The sequence below is a fragment of the Lampris incognitus genome, chromosome 4, assembly GCF_029633865.1.
Source record: "Lampris incognitus isolate fLamInc1 chromosome 4, fLamInc1.hap2, whole genome shotgun sequence".
NCBI classification, from domain to species: Eukaryota; Metazoa; Chordata; class Actinopteri; order Lampriformes; family Lampridae; genus Lampris; species Lampris incognitus.
In genome coordinates, this window is record NC_079214.1 from 6,263,304 (window position 1) to 6,270,803 (window position 7,500).

Sequence of the window (7,500 nt, forward strand, 5' to 3'; positions counted from 1 at the left end):
ACATGGCTGCACGATGAAGACCACTTCCCAGCATGCTTCACTACACATCCACCTTCACCTGCTGGGCGCCACCCGGTCGTGACAGGTTGTCCATCCATCCATCCATCCATTACCCGCACCGCTTACCCTGCTCTCCGGGTCCCGGGGGTGGAGCCTGTCCCAGCAGTCACTGGGCGGCCGGTGGGGAGACACCCTGGACAGGCCGCCAGGCCGTCACAGGACAGGTTGTCTCATTAGAGACGGGATTAGTTATTAGACATGCTGGGGTGTGAGATCTCAAACCCCTGCCCGGTGGTGTCTCCCAGTAAGACTGATGATGATGATGATGATGATGATGATGATGATGATGATGTGAGAGAAGCTCTCTACCCGACCCAGGTTTTACTCGCAGCAGGTGAGAAACCGCTACCAGAAACTGGCTTCGTGTTGACACCCCAACACAGCAGCGGTGGACAGAAGCTGTCCAACACGTGTTTGTTGTGGAGGAGGGGACAAGAGGACACATTGGAAATGAGCTGGAAAACAGGACATTAATATGAGACGTGACACCGACTTCACCAACGCCTCGTTATAGGACGGGGGATGAACGCTGACGTTGCTCCACACGGCTACTTGTTGTTGTTCATGTTGATCTGTTTGTGTTTCTTTTGTTACCGTTTTGTGTTTTGTGTCGATGTTGTTGGACCGTTGTTTCTCTCTTTCTCAAAACTTAAGTGAGGAAAAAGAAAAGGAATGTGGTGACGAAGAGCCACGTCAGTCTGCACAGCTCTTCACACGGTCAGAGTCCACATCCAGGACCTCCGAGTCCTGTTCTGGACTCACGTGGGTCACCGTGGCCTCGTGGCCTCCCTGTCACGGATGAAGGCGTTTGCTGCGGTACTTCTGGCGTTATCGCGTCCTCCATCTGGCCTGCGGCGCTTCCAGCCACATGAAAAGGGGGACTGAACACTTTTCAATATTATATTATTAATATCAATATTATTATCATTATCATTAATATTAATATCATTATTATTACTAATATTAATATTATGATTATTAATATTATTATTACTAATATTAATATGATTATCATTAATATTAATATCATTATTATTATTATTACTAATATTAATATTATTATTATTATTGTTACTAATATTAATATTATTAATATTATTATTATTAATATTAATATTATGATTATTAATATTATTATTACTAATATTAATATTATTATTATTATCATTAATATTAATATCATTATTATTATTATTATTATTACTAATATTAATATTATTAATATTATTATTAATTTATTTTTCAAGGAAAACAAATCGAACTGAACAATTACAGTTGAAAGACTCCAGGATATTTCTCAACATTTTAACATCCGCAAATCCCATTTACCCACATCCTGCCCCCCTCCATCGACTCCTGCCCCTCCTGCCCCGTCCCGCAGGCCCCTTCTCGCACCAGAATGAAACCACATTACAGCAGGTTAAATAGAAACAACGAAATAAATAAAGTAGAGAAGCGAGTAATAACTGCTGTGCTAGCAGCTGAGCCATTTTAAGGGTCCTCCGGGGCTTCATGAGGTGGGGTAACTGCTGGCCGGGCATGTGGTGGGCAACACGCGGGGTATTCGTTCACCCCGGGCCGGCCCAAGCCCGCTTTCCATGGCGCCACCTTGCCAGGAGGGAGGCGATCAACATATTGAGTCAATGGCTCCGGGTGAGAGTAAAGCCCATCAGGAGCCCCGCGGTGGACGGGACCCCAGCAGAGGAGCCCCGCGGTGGACGGGACCCCAGCAGAGGAGCCCCGCGGTGGACGGGACCCCCGTCACAGGAGCCCCGCGGTGGACGGGAACCCGGACCCCAGCAGCCTCTGAACCGGTCCGGAGCCGGAGCCGCTCCACTGCAAGGTGGCAGCAGAGGACCATCCACTTCCTGCAGAGCTCCTGTGCTGCTCCTTGGCTCCCCGGAGACGCTCTTACTTTCCAGCCGAAGCTTGCAGGCCTTCTGCAGAGAGGTGGAAACAACCCCCCCCCCCCGAGAGGGTCTGGGTGGAGAGCAGGCAGGATTTATATCCATCTTCATCTTCTTCTATCGCTCCTCCCCACGTTCTCCTCAAAAACAACCCGCCATGTCGTAACACCAGCAATGCACATGCGGGTCCCTCAGCTGTGTCGCCCCCGAACTGCCCCGTCAGGTCAGGACGAAGACATAGAGGACTTCCAGGAAGGATCGCCAGCTAAAACACACACAACCGCTCCGTCCGGGAGTCTGAGACCTCCTGGAACCGACTTCCCTGCTGGGCTTCACGGGAGGAAGGCAGACATGTTCTCTCCATACTGGAGAAGGTTGATTTGTTTGTGGGCGGCACGGTGGTGCAGTGGTTAGCACGGCCGCTTCACAGCAAGAAGGTCCGGGGTTCGAGCCCCGGGGGTAGTCCAACCTTGGGGGTCATCCTCTCCCCGTGACTGTGCGGGTTTCCTCCGGGGGCTCCGGTTTCCTCCCACAGTCCAAAGACATGTAGGTCAGGTGACTCGGCTTTGCTAAATTGTCCCTAAGGGTGAATGTGTGGGCCCTGTGATGGCCTGGCAGCCTGTCCAGGGTGTCTCCTCGCCTGCCACCCAGTGGCTGCTGGGATAGGCTCCAGCATCCCTGCGACCCTGAGAGCAGGGTAAGCGGTCTGGATGACGGATGGATGATTTGTTTGTTCTGTGCGGAACACCAGCAGACGCAGGTCACGACCCCGAGAACGGCAGTGAGAACCAACCGAAGGCCTCTCCTGCCGCAGCACGGCAGCTTCACGGTGAAGACTTTTAAATTCCCCGCTCAGTTGGTCCCAACCCACCCAAGTCCATTAAAGAACTAGAATAAAAAAAAAAAATTTTTTTTTTAGCAAAAAGTATCAACCTATCGGTTAATAAATAAACTACTTGTTAAGTATGCTAATGATTATTCAAAGTAAGGCTTGATTTTGTTGGCTCCTTTTCTTCTCAGACCATCTTCTGACCTTGGTGCTACTGAACAGCGAGCGCCGCATTTCAGTGGTTTCTCACCTTGGTACAAAAGTGACATTCAGCATTGTAAGATTGCCGTGACTTGTACACCGGGGAAACCAAGCCGACGCTGGCCAAGAGGACGGCACAACACAGGAGGGTTGATGCGTCAGGCCAGGACTCCAGTCTAGACCATCTACAGGCCAGGACTCCAGTCTACACCATCTACACAGTCTACACCATCTATAGGCCAGGACTCCACAGTCTACACTATCTACAGGCCAGGACTCCAGTCTACACCATCTACAGGCCAGGACTCCAGTCTACACTATCTACAGGCCAGGACTCCAGTCTACACCATCTACACAGTCTACACCATCTACAGGCCAGGACTCCAGTCTACACCATCTACACAGTCTACACCATCTACAGGCCAGGACTCCAGTCTACACCATCTACACAGTCTACACCATCTACAGGCCAGGACTCCAGTCTATACCATCTACACAGTCTACACCATCTACAGGCCAGGACTCCAGTCTACACCATCTACAGGCCAGGACTCCAGTCTACACCATCTACACAGTCTACACCATCTAGAGGCCAGGACTCCAGTCTATACCATCTACAGGCCAGGACTCCAGTCTACACCATCTACAGGCCAGGACTCCAGTCTACACCATCTACAGGCCAGGACTCCAGTCTACACCATCTACACAGTCTACACCATCTAGAGGCCAGGACTCCAGTCTATACCATCTACAGGCCAGGACTCCAGTCTACACCATCTACAGGCCAGTGGCCACTCTTCCAGGGATGAGGATGTGCACCTCCTTGATAGGGAGGAATGCTGGTTTGAACGGGGAGTCAAAGAGGCCATCTATGTGAAGAGGGAACGACCATCCCTGAACCGGAGGGGTGGGGGTGGGGGGTGGGGGGGGGCTAAGAGTACATCTGTCACCATCTTATGCCCCTTTTCCATGACATGGTACCGGCTCGACTCAACTTTTTCGTTTTCCATTACTGGAAAGTACCGGCACTTTGGTAACTGTTACCACTTTTCTGGCACCACCTTTGTCGGGCTTCCAAAAAAACTGGAGCGGGAACCAACATCAATGCGGACCAGCCACACTGAGGGGGCGCCGTTACAGTAATGGAAAACGACACTGCGAGACGAGTCGAGCCGGTACCATGTAGTGGAGAAGGGGAATTACAATGCTGTGGTGCAACTATTGCCCAATCCTCTGTGAATAGTACACACATGCTCATTGTGCCTCTAGTTAATGGTCACACCAATATTTGCATATGAAACAGGTCATTGGTTTGGGTCGTTATGTCACTGTATTGTTTATAAGGGTGGGGTACCTGCAGTCAGGTGAGACCGAAGAGGTCACTTAGATGATGATGAAGCGTATCTGTCAATAAGCGCCGTGTCCAGATGAGCTGATTCACCTTTCTGTGAGTTTCTTACCTGGCTTACTGAGCATGCATAAAGACGTGATGAGTGGTATTTACTGAGTGATAAATGAGTAAAATAGGGTCTTTTCTATATCTCTAGTTTGTTCCTTGTCACTCGAACTTCGGACCCAGGAGGGAAAATGCGGATTCTGTCCTGGCCTTTGAACAACGGACCAACTCTTTACCCTTGCGGAAGTGCTGAGGGAGGCATGGGGAGTTTGACCAGCCAGTCTACATGTGTTTTGCTGACTTGGAGAAGGTTTATGACCGTGTACCCCAGGGCACTCTGTGGGGGGTACTGTGGGAGTATGGGGTACCGGGGCAGTTACTACAACTACAAGCCATCCGGTCCTTGTAGAACCACAGTGAGAGCTGTGTCCACATTCTCAGCACAAAGTCAAACGCGTTTTCGGTGGGCGTCGGACTCCACCAAGGTTGTCCCTGGTCTCCGATTCTGTTTGCGATATTCATGGTCAGGATCTCAAGGCGCAGCCAAGGTGAGGAGTGTGTCCGTTTTGGGAACCTCAGAATTGCATCTCTGCTCTTCGCAGTTGATGTGGTTTTGTTGGCTTCATCAGAACGCGACCTCCAGCACGCACTGGGGCGGTTTGTAGCTGAGTGTGAAATGGCCGGGATGAGAGTCAGCACCTCCAAGTCTGAGGCCATGGTTCTCTACCGGAAAATGGTGGATTGCTCCCTCCGGGTTGGGGATGAGTTTTTGCCTCAAGTGAAGGAGTTCAAATATCTTGGGTCTTGTTCACGAGTGAGGGTAGGATGGAGCGGGAGATTGACAGGTGGATTGGTGCAGCATCAGCAGTAATGTGGACGTTGTACCGGACCGTTGTGGTGATGAAGGAGCTGAGCCGGAAGGCAAAGCTCTCAATTTACCAGTCAGTCTTTGTTCCAACCCTCACCTATGGTCATGAGCTTTGAGTAGTGACCGAAAGGGTGAGATCACGGATACAAGTGGCTGAAATGAGTTTCCTCCGTAGGGTGTCTGGGCTCAGCCTTAGAGATAGGGTGAGGAGCTCAGACATCCGGAGTAGAGCTGCTGCTCCTTCTCGTCGAAAGGAGCCAGTTGAGGTGGTTCAGGCATCTGATTAGGATGCCTCCTGGGTGCCTTCCTCTGGAGGTTTTCTGGGCACGTCCAACTGGGAGGAGACCCTGGGGTAGACCCCGAACTCTCTGGAGGGACTACGTGTCCAATCTGGCCTGGGAACATCTCGAGATCCCCCAGGAGGAGCTGGAGGGCGTTGCTGAGGAGTGGGACGTCTGTGTCACGCCGAGAGCAGGAATCGAGGACTCAAACGCACGACTCAGAGACAGACTGGGCTAGAACAATGCCTTAACAAAACAAGAGAACTTACTGACAGCAGGTACCGACAGCAGGGGAGGCTCGAAACAGGATGTGGTACATCCAGCGACCAAGAGTCCATATGCGAGTATGTGTATCAGTGTGTGAGACGATCCGACAAGGAGCCAGGACAACCACGGGGAGCCTATACATAAGGTGGCCAATCAGGGAGATTGGGCGCAGGTGCGCAGGAACAGAACAGCCAATCGGAGAAAGGGGAACAGGTGAGTAAAGCAGGGGCAATCAGGTAAATGGGACACAGGTGAACCAAAACACCAATCAGAGGATGGGGAACAGGCGAGCCCCGATGAACCAGATCACAGAACCATGACAGTCTGGAGTGCCCTACTGAGCTTGCTGCCACCGTGACCCGACCCCGGAGAAGTGGCGGATGATGAGATGACTCAGTAAATACCGCTCATCACAGATAAATGACATCGTTTTACTTGTATGATGAATTGTATATGAATGTAAAGTGTTTCTGAAACTCTCCAGGTGACCTGTTGAGGTCACCTGACCAGGAATCACTCAGTCACAACAAATGTAGGAGATTAACTGAAGGGTAACTTTATTTTAGTATCAGCAGGATTTTTAGCCTCAGAAAACAGACACACACATACACACACACACACACACACATGCACGCACACGCACACACATCTAGTACAGAGAGGTAGTGGCAGGAGCTCCTCTTCATCGCCTCTGCCTTCACAGGCAGCAGATTTGGACTCGTGTAACAAAATGAGGCGACAAGAGAGTGCAAATTATCACAGCGTAGAAACAAAACAAACGATCCGATTGTCAGAACATCTCCTCCGCGGAAACTCCCTCTTTCTATGTAATTGCATAAGGGCGGACAGGACACCATATAGGAGAAACGGAGAAGTGGCAGACGGGGCAGGTTTCAAACACACGAGGTCAGCAAACACAAAGGAAAGGGAAGATTTGTTCATAGAGCTTGTTCAGCGTTAACACTGTGTCGTTTGTGGAGAATTTACCAGAGATGTGAGATGCGAACCGTCTCATCTGCCGTCAGACAACACATGGACAGCAGTGGCGGCTGGCCAGTACGGGGCGCCCCCCCACCCCCTTCAAATATCAAGAGATGAAAATCTACTTAAACATGTTCAATATAATTTAGTTGTATAATGCAAATAATGATGAAATAAAAGTGTTTTCAGTCTGTGAGCGCCTGTCAGCAGCCATTAAATATTGGTTCAAATGGTGTTTGGTTGGTTTCTATCTGAATACATATACTTCCTGTCTGAATACATGTACTTCCTGTCTGAATACATATACTTCCTGGGCGAGGGGCGCCGGCCAAACCATGCCTTATGTAAGCCCTCAAACTTGTGGCGAGCAGGTGACCTGAGGCTGCTGTCTGATTGGTTTCTTCAGATTTTCCAGACACTCCCACTTTAATTGGCAGTGAATTGGTATCGTTTTAATGTGTTTTGATCTGATGTGATTGGACAATTCTCGTGGCTGTCAATCATGTTCACACCCACCACGATGCCTCGTCTCGACTGTCAATCATCCACCGTCTAGGAATGCTGATAAAATCTATACGCTACGTTGTCCTTCTTAATAACTGTGGCTGTGTGGACATTAAAGCAGCTGTCAGGTGTGCTGCGCCAAGGTACACTGTGCCCCCCCCCCAAAAAAATGTTTTTATCACCAGCCGCCACTGATGGACAGGTGA

General features: G+C 50.0%; 1 protein-coding gene across 2 annotated transcripts in view; it reads right to left on the reverse strand.

Annotated features, from left to right (window-relative positions):
- Positions 1-6,348: 6,348 nt before the first annotated feature.
- cgnl1 (cingulin-like 1) overlaps positions 6,349-7,500 on the reverse strand; it is a 90,744-nt gene continuing 89,592 nt past the window's right edge. For both annotated transcript variants that reach the window (XM_056278358.1, XM_056278357.1), the window contains exon 19: positions 6,349-7,500. This exon is cut by the window's right edge and continues 2,759 nt beyond it. The gene's annotated coding sequence lies outside the window, so the exon portion shown is untranslated.